This window comes from Acomys minous, assembly GCF_964271855.1.
Source record: "Acomys minous genome assembly, chromosome: 19".
In the NCBI taxonomy this organism is placed as follows: domain Eukaryota; kingdom Metazoa; phylum Chordata; class Mammalia; order Rodentia; family Muridae; genus Acomys; species Acomys minous.
Window position 1 is genome coordinate 15,334,005 of NC_140499.1, and position 8,265 is coordinate 15,342,269.

An 8,265-nucleotide genomic window follows, 5' to 3' on the forward strand; every position below is an offset into this window, starting at 1 on the left:
CCCAATTTTAAAACGTACAGAAATAAAACTGAATTCTCCAAAGAAGAAAGTCAGATAACTGAGAAACATTTTAAAATATGTTCAGTGTCCTTAGTCATCAGTGAAATGCAGATCAACAGTACTTTGAGATTTCACCTTATATAGAGGAATGTTACTTCCAAACATGGCTGTTGTGGCAAGAGATCACATCCAAAACTTTCTAGGTCAGTGTGATCTGGCTGGAATACAAACATGCCTATATCCAGGAGACAAAGGCAAACAGATCTGAGTTCAAGGCCAGCCTGGTATAGAGCAAGTATCCAGTAAAGAAAAGCCTAGATCTAGGCATGGTGATACCTGCCTTTAATCCCAAACAAAGATAAAGTTAGTTTGTAAAAGGAAGGACTCATGTTTCAAAGTGATGTCTAATTAAGTGGCAGAAAAGATTACTAATCAGAGAAGATTTGACAGAAGAGGATACTCACAACTCTCATGAGCAGTGAGTGGAAAAAGAAGGTACATAAGGGGCACCTTTTCAGAGTGAGCAAGTAGTTTCACCAGGACAGTAATAGAGAGATGGGTTGCATAGAGAGAATTCAGCTGATGATGGAAAAGGCCAGAAAATGGGAAGAAGCCAGAAGACTAGAGCAGATTGCTGAGAGTTAAGTTTGAAGCCAAGCAAAGCAATTCAGGGCCAAGAGAGAGAAGCCAGATTAAATAAGTCAGCTGGGAGAAGAGTTTGAGCCAGAACAGCTGAGTTGAACCAGCCCGCCCAGAGCTCAGAAAAAAACAAGGATGAGCTCATTAAGCAGTAAGTCTCAGAGGCTGAACCATTCCAAGCCTAGGTTAGAGTGTACAGAGACTAGGTGCTTCTGGACTAGGCCTAGTTAGCAGAGGGAGGTAGTGAGCCTCCCAGATGACAATTGAGCCGGAAGACTAAAATTACTTTTACAATCTTACTCCTGTCAGAATGTCTAAAGTCAATAAAAGCAAGTGACAACTCATGTTGTGGAGGATGTGGAGTAAGGATGACAACCAGGCAATGTGCAAACAGTGATAGACCTTGGTACACTCAGCCCTTAATCGCATGTTTCCACCATGTCCCTCCCCTCGAGGATCAGGCAACCCTGTGGAAGAGCTAGCTGACAGAGTGTAAGAACCAGAGGGCATGGAGGACACCAAAAAACTAAGGCCTCCCAAATCAACAGGATTGATACACATCTGAACTCACAGAGACTGAGGCAGCAGCACAGGACCTACATGGGTCCACACCGGATGGGGTCCTAGAGCTGAAAGAAATGGACACATGACCCATCCCTAACCCAGAAGCCATCTCCAATTGATAACCCTAGCAGATGAAAATTCATTTGTCTCCAAAGGAGTCTCACTGAAGAAACTACGATCCTTTTTTGGTTGTTTTTTTTTTTTTTTTTTGAGACAGGGTTTCTCTGTGAAGTAGCCCCTAGCTGTCTTAGACTCACTTTGTAGACAAGGCTAGCCTCAAACTCATAAAGACCTGCCTGCCTCTGCCTCCTGAGTGCACCGCCAAGCCGGGCTGACACACCTCCCCTTTAGGATAGGCTGAGGGCCCAGCGGCAGTAGATGGCCAACAAAGGGTGGGTGAACATACACACACACACACACACACACACACACATATATGTATATGTATGTATATGTATATATATGTGTATATATATATGTATATGGCGGTTTCACGTTTAGCAATTTTATGGAATTTCTGGGTGTGTGAATAAGTGGGTCTTTGTTTCTGGTGATTTTTCTTGGGCTATTTTCTTCTGTTTTACCAAATTTCAATGTGTTAGTTTTTATTTTATTATATAATATATATTTGTGTCATTGTTATCCCTTAGAAGCCTGTTGGTTTTCTAGTTTCAGACAGAAAAGAGATGGTTCTGGATGGAAGGGGAGGTCAAAAGTAACTGGGAGGAATCGAGGGAAACTGTACTGAGGATATGTGATGTGAGAGAAGAAAACAAATTATGAGACTGCATCTCTCTGTGTAGTCCTGGAATTCTCTCTCTGTAGACTAGGTTACCTTCGAACTCACAGAGGTCCGCCTGCCTCTGCCTCCTGAGTGCTGGGATTAAAGGTGTGCACCACTATGCCTGCCCCCCTCCCAAGTCTATTTTAAAGAAAAGGAAAAAAATTTCCAACGGTGAGCTGGGAATGTGATCGAGTGCTTACCTAGCATGTACAAGGTCCCAGGTTCTGTATCTAAGACCACAGAAGTAAAAACAGCAGCAACAACAAATCCCAAGACAGTAGAAATTATACCTGACAGAGTTGTAGTGACCAGAAAATATAAAGAACTCAACTAAACAGCTGGAGAGATGGCTCAGAGGTTAAGAACACTGCCTGTTCTTCCGAAGGTCCTGAGTTCAATCCCCAGCAACCACATAGTGGCTCACAGCCATTTATAATGAGATCTGGCGCCTTCTTCTGGCATGCAGGCTACACATGAGAGTAGAATGCTGTATAAATAATAAAAATTTTTAAATCTTAAAAAAGAATACTCAACTAAAAAAATGGACATACTACCAACACAAGACCACAAAGATATGTGAAATTTGAATAAGATCAATTGAGGACATTAAATCAGAAACCAAAATATCTCCATAAAGAAAAAGTGAGACCAGATAGACGATTGAAATCTCCCAAACATCAATGAAAGAATTAATGCCAGTCACCTTTACACTCATTCAAAAATAAAGGAGTGTTTCCCAGCCCAGCAAAGAGCACAGGGAGACTGACTGTTTTCTGATCGTTACTGATACAAAACTCTGAAGGAGAAACTAGAAGCTGCATCCAACAGCACAGTGAAGGGTGGCATACAACTCCTAAGTGGAAATTAGTCTAGGAAGGAAAAAATGGTTCACCATGATAAAATCATGAACGAGCACATTAGCACAAGACAGAAAACAATTCTTTCAATTGATGGCAGAAGGAAGTATAAACATCTCACCACTTGACTGTGTTTAAAAAAGAGAGAGAGATGAATGGAAGAAAACTATCACACCCCAATAAGAAGGCTGTGTATAAAAACCTAGCTGGCATCAGATTCAAGGATGAAGGCCAGATCTTCCTCCAAGATCAAGAAGAGAAAGGTGTTGACTTCTACCCATGCTTTTCAAGGTCTTAACGCCTAACCATGGCATCCAGATGAGGAGGAATATTATCTCTGTGCACAGATAATAGTTAACATATTACTGAGGAACTCTAAATATCTTATAATCTGGGACTGGAGACATGGTTCAGGGGTTAAGTGCACTGACTGCTCTTCCAGAGGTCCTGAGTTCAATTCCCAGCAACCACATGGTGGCAGAGCATGTTCTTTAAAAAAAACAAAACAAAACAAAACAAAACTATAGTCACACATATACATACACCCCATTAGTACAATGAACTCAGGGAAAAAAGAAATACAAGCTATGACCAGCAGGTAAAGGAGCACGCTACCAAGCCTGGAAAATGAGGCTCAATCCCAGGATTGAGACAGTGGAGAGAACTGAGGTTGTCCTCTGTGTCACGTAGCACCCATGCACCCATATACATGCACTATAACACAGACTTTTAGAAGGTGCAAGATACAAAAATTTAAACATTGGTCCTATTTCTATACATTAACAATGACCAATCCAAACAGAAAGGCTGAGTTTGGTATGATATACCTGTCAGACTCCATCAGAGCACTGCTTGACAGGGACAGGAGGACCTGCGTTACACAGATAGCCAAAGCCACCCCATCCCCCAAGAAACCGTATGAAAATGAAGAAAAGCACATTTACAAAACCATCACAAGAATAAAATGCATGTTTCATGAGAACCCTGTTTCATGAGAACCCTGTAGCGTTTGAACACACCACACTTCTGGAATGCAGGCTGTGATGCACGTGGCCATCTTGAATTTGTGATACATTTTCCACTGCCTGCCCAGGATCCACTCCTTACATAGGATCCCTTCCCAGGCATTGCCCATTAACCCTGACAGACCAGGAAATGGCCACAGGCTTGTGAATGATAAACTGTGTCCCAGGCTGGCCAGACCAGGAAATGGCCACAGGCTTGTGAATAATAAACTGTGTCCCAGGCTGGCCAGACCAGGAAATGGCCACAGGCTTGTGAATGATAAACTGTGTCCCAGGCTGGCGAGACCAGGAAATGGCCACAGGCTTGTGAATAATAAACTGTGTCCCAGGCTGGCCAGACCAGGAAATAGCCACACATTTGTGAATGATACACCATGTCCCACCAGCTTTGGAGCTGCTGCTGGGAGTCAGCTTTGACAAGTGCATTGGTCCTGGTGGGACCTTTCAGATGTAGACGCAGGCCAGGATCAACAGCAGATGCTACAAGCACAGTGGAGAAGGAATTGGTTTTTGGTCGTGGAAACATTTTTTTTTTTAGAAGAAACAACAAGAGGACTCCAATTCTTGATTTAAAAGTCTTATTATAGCGTTACAGCAATGGAAATGGTACTAGCATGAAGACAATCATAGCACAATGCATCAGGACCGATAGTAAACCCTCCTGTAGATGGTCAGTGGTCCTCAAGTGGGATGCCAAGTGCACTCAAGGGAAATGGCAGCTCGTTTAACTAGTGGTGTGGGGAGAGCTGATACTCACATGCAAGACGATGAATTTAGGACCTTGCTTTACACCATATGTCAAAGTTAAATTGACTAAGGATATAAACCATAAACCTCCAACATTGCAGAATGAAGCAGATGAAAGAAAATATGCATGGCCATTGGGCATAACAACACAGACCTAGAATCCCAGCATGAGGGAGAGCAAAGGCAGGAGTGTCCTTGGAGCTTGGTGGACAGCCAGCCTAGCCAATTGCGGAGGTCCAGGTTCAGTAAGAGACCCTGTCTCAAAAAAACAAAGTAGGAAAATGACTGAGTAAGGCATCCAACATTAACCTCCGGCCTTCACGTGTGTGTGTGTGCGCGCGCGCACACACACACACACACACACCATCAGAATGAAAAAAAACTATAAATCATGTATCTGTTAAGGAGTTAATACTAGAATATACATATACACTACAAATTTATACACACACACACACACACACACACACACACACACACACACACTACAAATTTACAAGGAAAAACAACAGAATTTTAAAAAGGCAAAGGGCTTGGACATCTCCAAAGATTATGTGCAAACAGCTAATAGATATGAAAATGTGTTCATTGAAGAAACGCAAATCAAAACCACAATGTGGGACGGAAGCAATGGCTCAGTGGCTAAGAGCACTTGCTGCCCTTCTAGAGGGCCCAAGTTTGATTCCCAGTACTCATGTCACCTGGCTCAGAACTACCTGGAAATAAAGCTCCAGGGAAACCAAGTCCCTTGGCCTTGACACCCATGGTACCTATAAAAACCCTACACAGTTACACACATATGCACATCATTATTTAAGATACTATCTCACACCCTTTGCATATCTACATTGAAAAGAGGGTAGGGGGAAGTGTCCATAAGAGTCCAAGACACTGGAAAAGTGGGTACCCTTGTGTACTGGTGGTAAAGACATATAACGTGGTGGTGAAGCCACTATAGAAACATACATCAATTGCTCAAAAACTTTAAAACTCTAGCAATCTCACTTCGGGGTCTATCTCAAAGCAGGGGTCTCAAAGAGGCACATATACACCTAGAATCATAGAAATAGCCAAGTTGAAAATCCCCTTTCATCCACAGATGCAGAACTAAGCAAAAGGTAGTACGTGTACCTACATACTGTGGAGCACTATTCAGCCTTGAACAGGAAAGAAATCTTGCCATGCACGCCATGCATGCCATGCCATGAAGGCACCTTGTGGGCATCATGCTGTGAAGTAAGCCAATCACAGAAAGACAAATGTTTGGAGGTTGCCCTGTTTAGATCTAAAGTAGTAAACTCTTAGAAAACCAAAAGTTAGCATGGACCAGGAACCAGGGGTGGGGAGAAGGGGGAAGGTGTTAAACAAGGGCTGAGGTTTTGTTGTTTAAAACAGTACGCCTATCAGTCAGCAGAAAATCCAGATGAAAACACAGCTTACAGATAATAACACAGGCCACTGCTGCTCTACAAACACAACCCTAATCTATAGTAAGGAAGCCTTTCCGGTCTTTTGGCCATCGTTGCTGTCATTATTCCCACCTGGAGGCTCGGACCCTCTGGCAGGTCCTGCATGTTGGCCTGACTGGGAGGCTGCAGCAGCAACAGTCTGGTAGCCCAGCATGTCCCTAGGTGAAGATCCACAGCCCCAGCTTCCAGCATGGTTTTTTGCAGCAAGAACTCTATCCTTAATATCTAATCCAGTATGTTCTGTGTTCTTGGTGCACCTCATAAAGTTTAGACATTACTTCACTGGTCTTAACTCATTTTCTGTCAGTGCCCATGGAGTAGCTTCAGACACTTCAGCAACGTTCTTAAAAGCGTATGATGGAGTCTAGAGATGCATCTTCAAATAATGTGATGTTTGCCCAACTTGTTTCTGCTGCCCTCCACCAGGAAAAACGTCCCTTTGAAAACGTAAGTACTGACACCACTACCTACTGTGCTTTGTATATCACCCACCAGATTCTCTGTAGAGCCTCAAAGAACTAGAGTAAAAATTGCATCTTTTTCATGTTTAAAAACCATCATCTGTGTTCCCAACTCCCAAGCCTTGCGCTTGTCACAATTCCAAGGCCAGGGAGAGCCATAGTGCTAACTGCTTGAATCTTCCGAGATCTTGTTTTGAGTTCAGCCTCTTCAACATGGTATTTTGGGCCCAAAGGAGCACTTTGCCACTTGTCCCTCTGACTGCCACCAACTGCTTTGTAAATCCAGATTCTCGTCTCCCTCACAGAACTCCGTCAGCTCTTCAGCAGTCTTTGCACGCACTGCTGCCGTGGTCCGTGCTACCCCATGAGGAGGGCAAGCACGCACGGCTATTTCTGCGTCACTGACAGATTAGTTCACCTTCAGTTTCCTTCTTAAAACACGTGCCAGGAAATACTCCAGAGCAATCGATACCAGAGCCCACAACTTTACAGGTTGATTTTATAACATGGAGATTGTCGGGAAGGACTTTCATGGGTTTGTGCAGGATATTTCACAACCTATGACCTCTGAAACTGATAGGCCAGTACTAAGTTCTTCAGGAAGACCCTACAGTGCCGCAGCAAGTCCAGGGATGAAGGATGCGTGGTTCGTTCCCGGCCTCTGGCTCTTCCATGTGAAAAGGCTCATGTCTGCAGCTCACTAAAACTGTTTCGTCATGTGTCACAATTTGTCCTTTAAAATTTGAACACGGGAGCTCAAGAGATGACTCAGCAGTAAAGAGCATGGGCTGCTCTTTCAGAGGACCGGGGTTCGAGTCCCAGTATCCACAGGGCAGCTCACACGTGTCTGTCACTCCAGTTCTAGGGGATGCAACACCCTCGCACAGACATACGTGCAGGCAGAACACTGATGTACTAAATACCAAAATAAAACCCAGACCATCAATCAACTGATGCCCACATGAGCACTGTATATCTTTATCATGAATATAATTTAGTCATAAGAAGGAGTGAGGTACTTACAGTTGCAACAGTATATAGTAAGCCTTGGAATCATTATACTAAGCAAAATGCTAATCACAAAATACCATGTATTTATGATTTCACTCATATGAAATGTACATCATGGATGGGATCTGCGGAGACAATGCTTTAGCCATTGTTAGGTACAGAAGAAAAGGCAATGGAGTGACAGTTTATAGAGAGCATTTTTTTTTAGAGAAAATATTCAGAGATTTAATAGTAGTGATCACTGTACAGCCTCAAGAAAATATTAAAAACTGTCAAAATTGTACACTTTTAAGTGGGTGAGTTATCATAATAAAATGTTTGCAAACTGATACAAGATACAAAAAAAAAAATATCCAAAAAAGTAAATCAGTGGTATATATTTAAAAAGACCAAGCTGGGCATGGTGGCTCACGCCTTTAATCCCAGCACTTGGGAGGCAGAGGCAGGTAGATCGCTGTGAGTTCCAGGCTAGCTGGTCTACAAAGCGAGTTCAGGACAACCAAGGCTACACAGAGAAACCCTGTCTCAGGCAGGGGGGGCGAGGGGGGAAGACCAGATAAATAATAATCTAAGTAGACATTAAAAACTCACCCAGATTAAAAAAAAATCCTTCATTAACTAGAAAAAATGGAGTCCACAGCACTTATCACACTTAGCAGTGAAAATAGACATTTTCTCTTTAAATTTGGGTAAATGACCAGACACCTT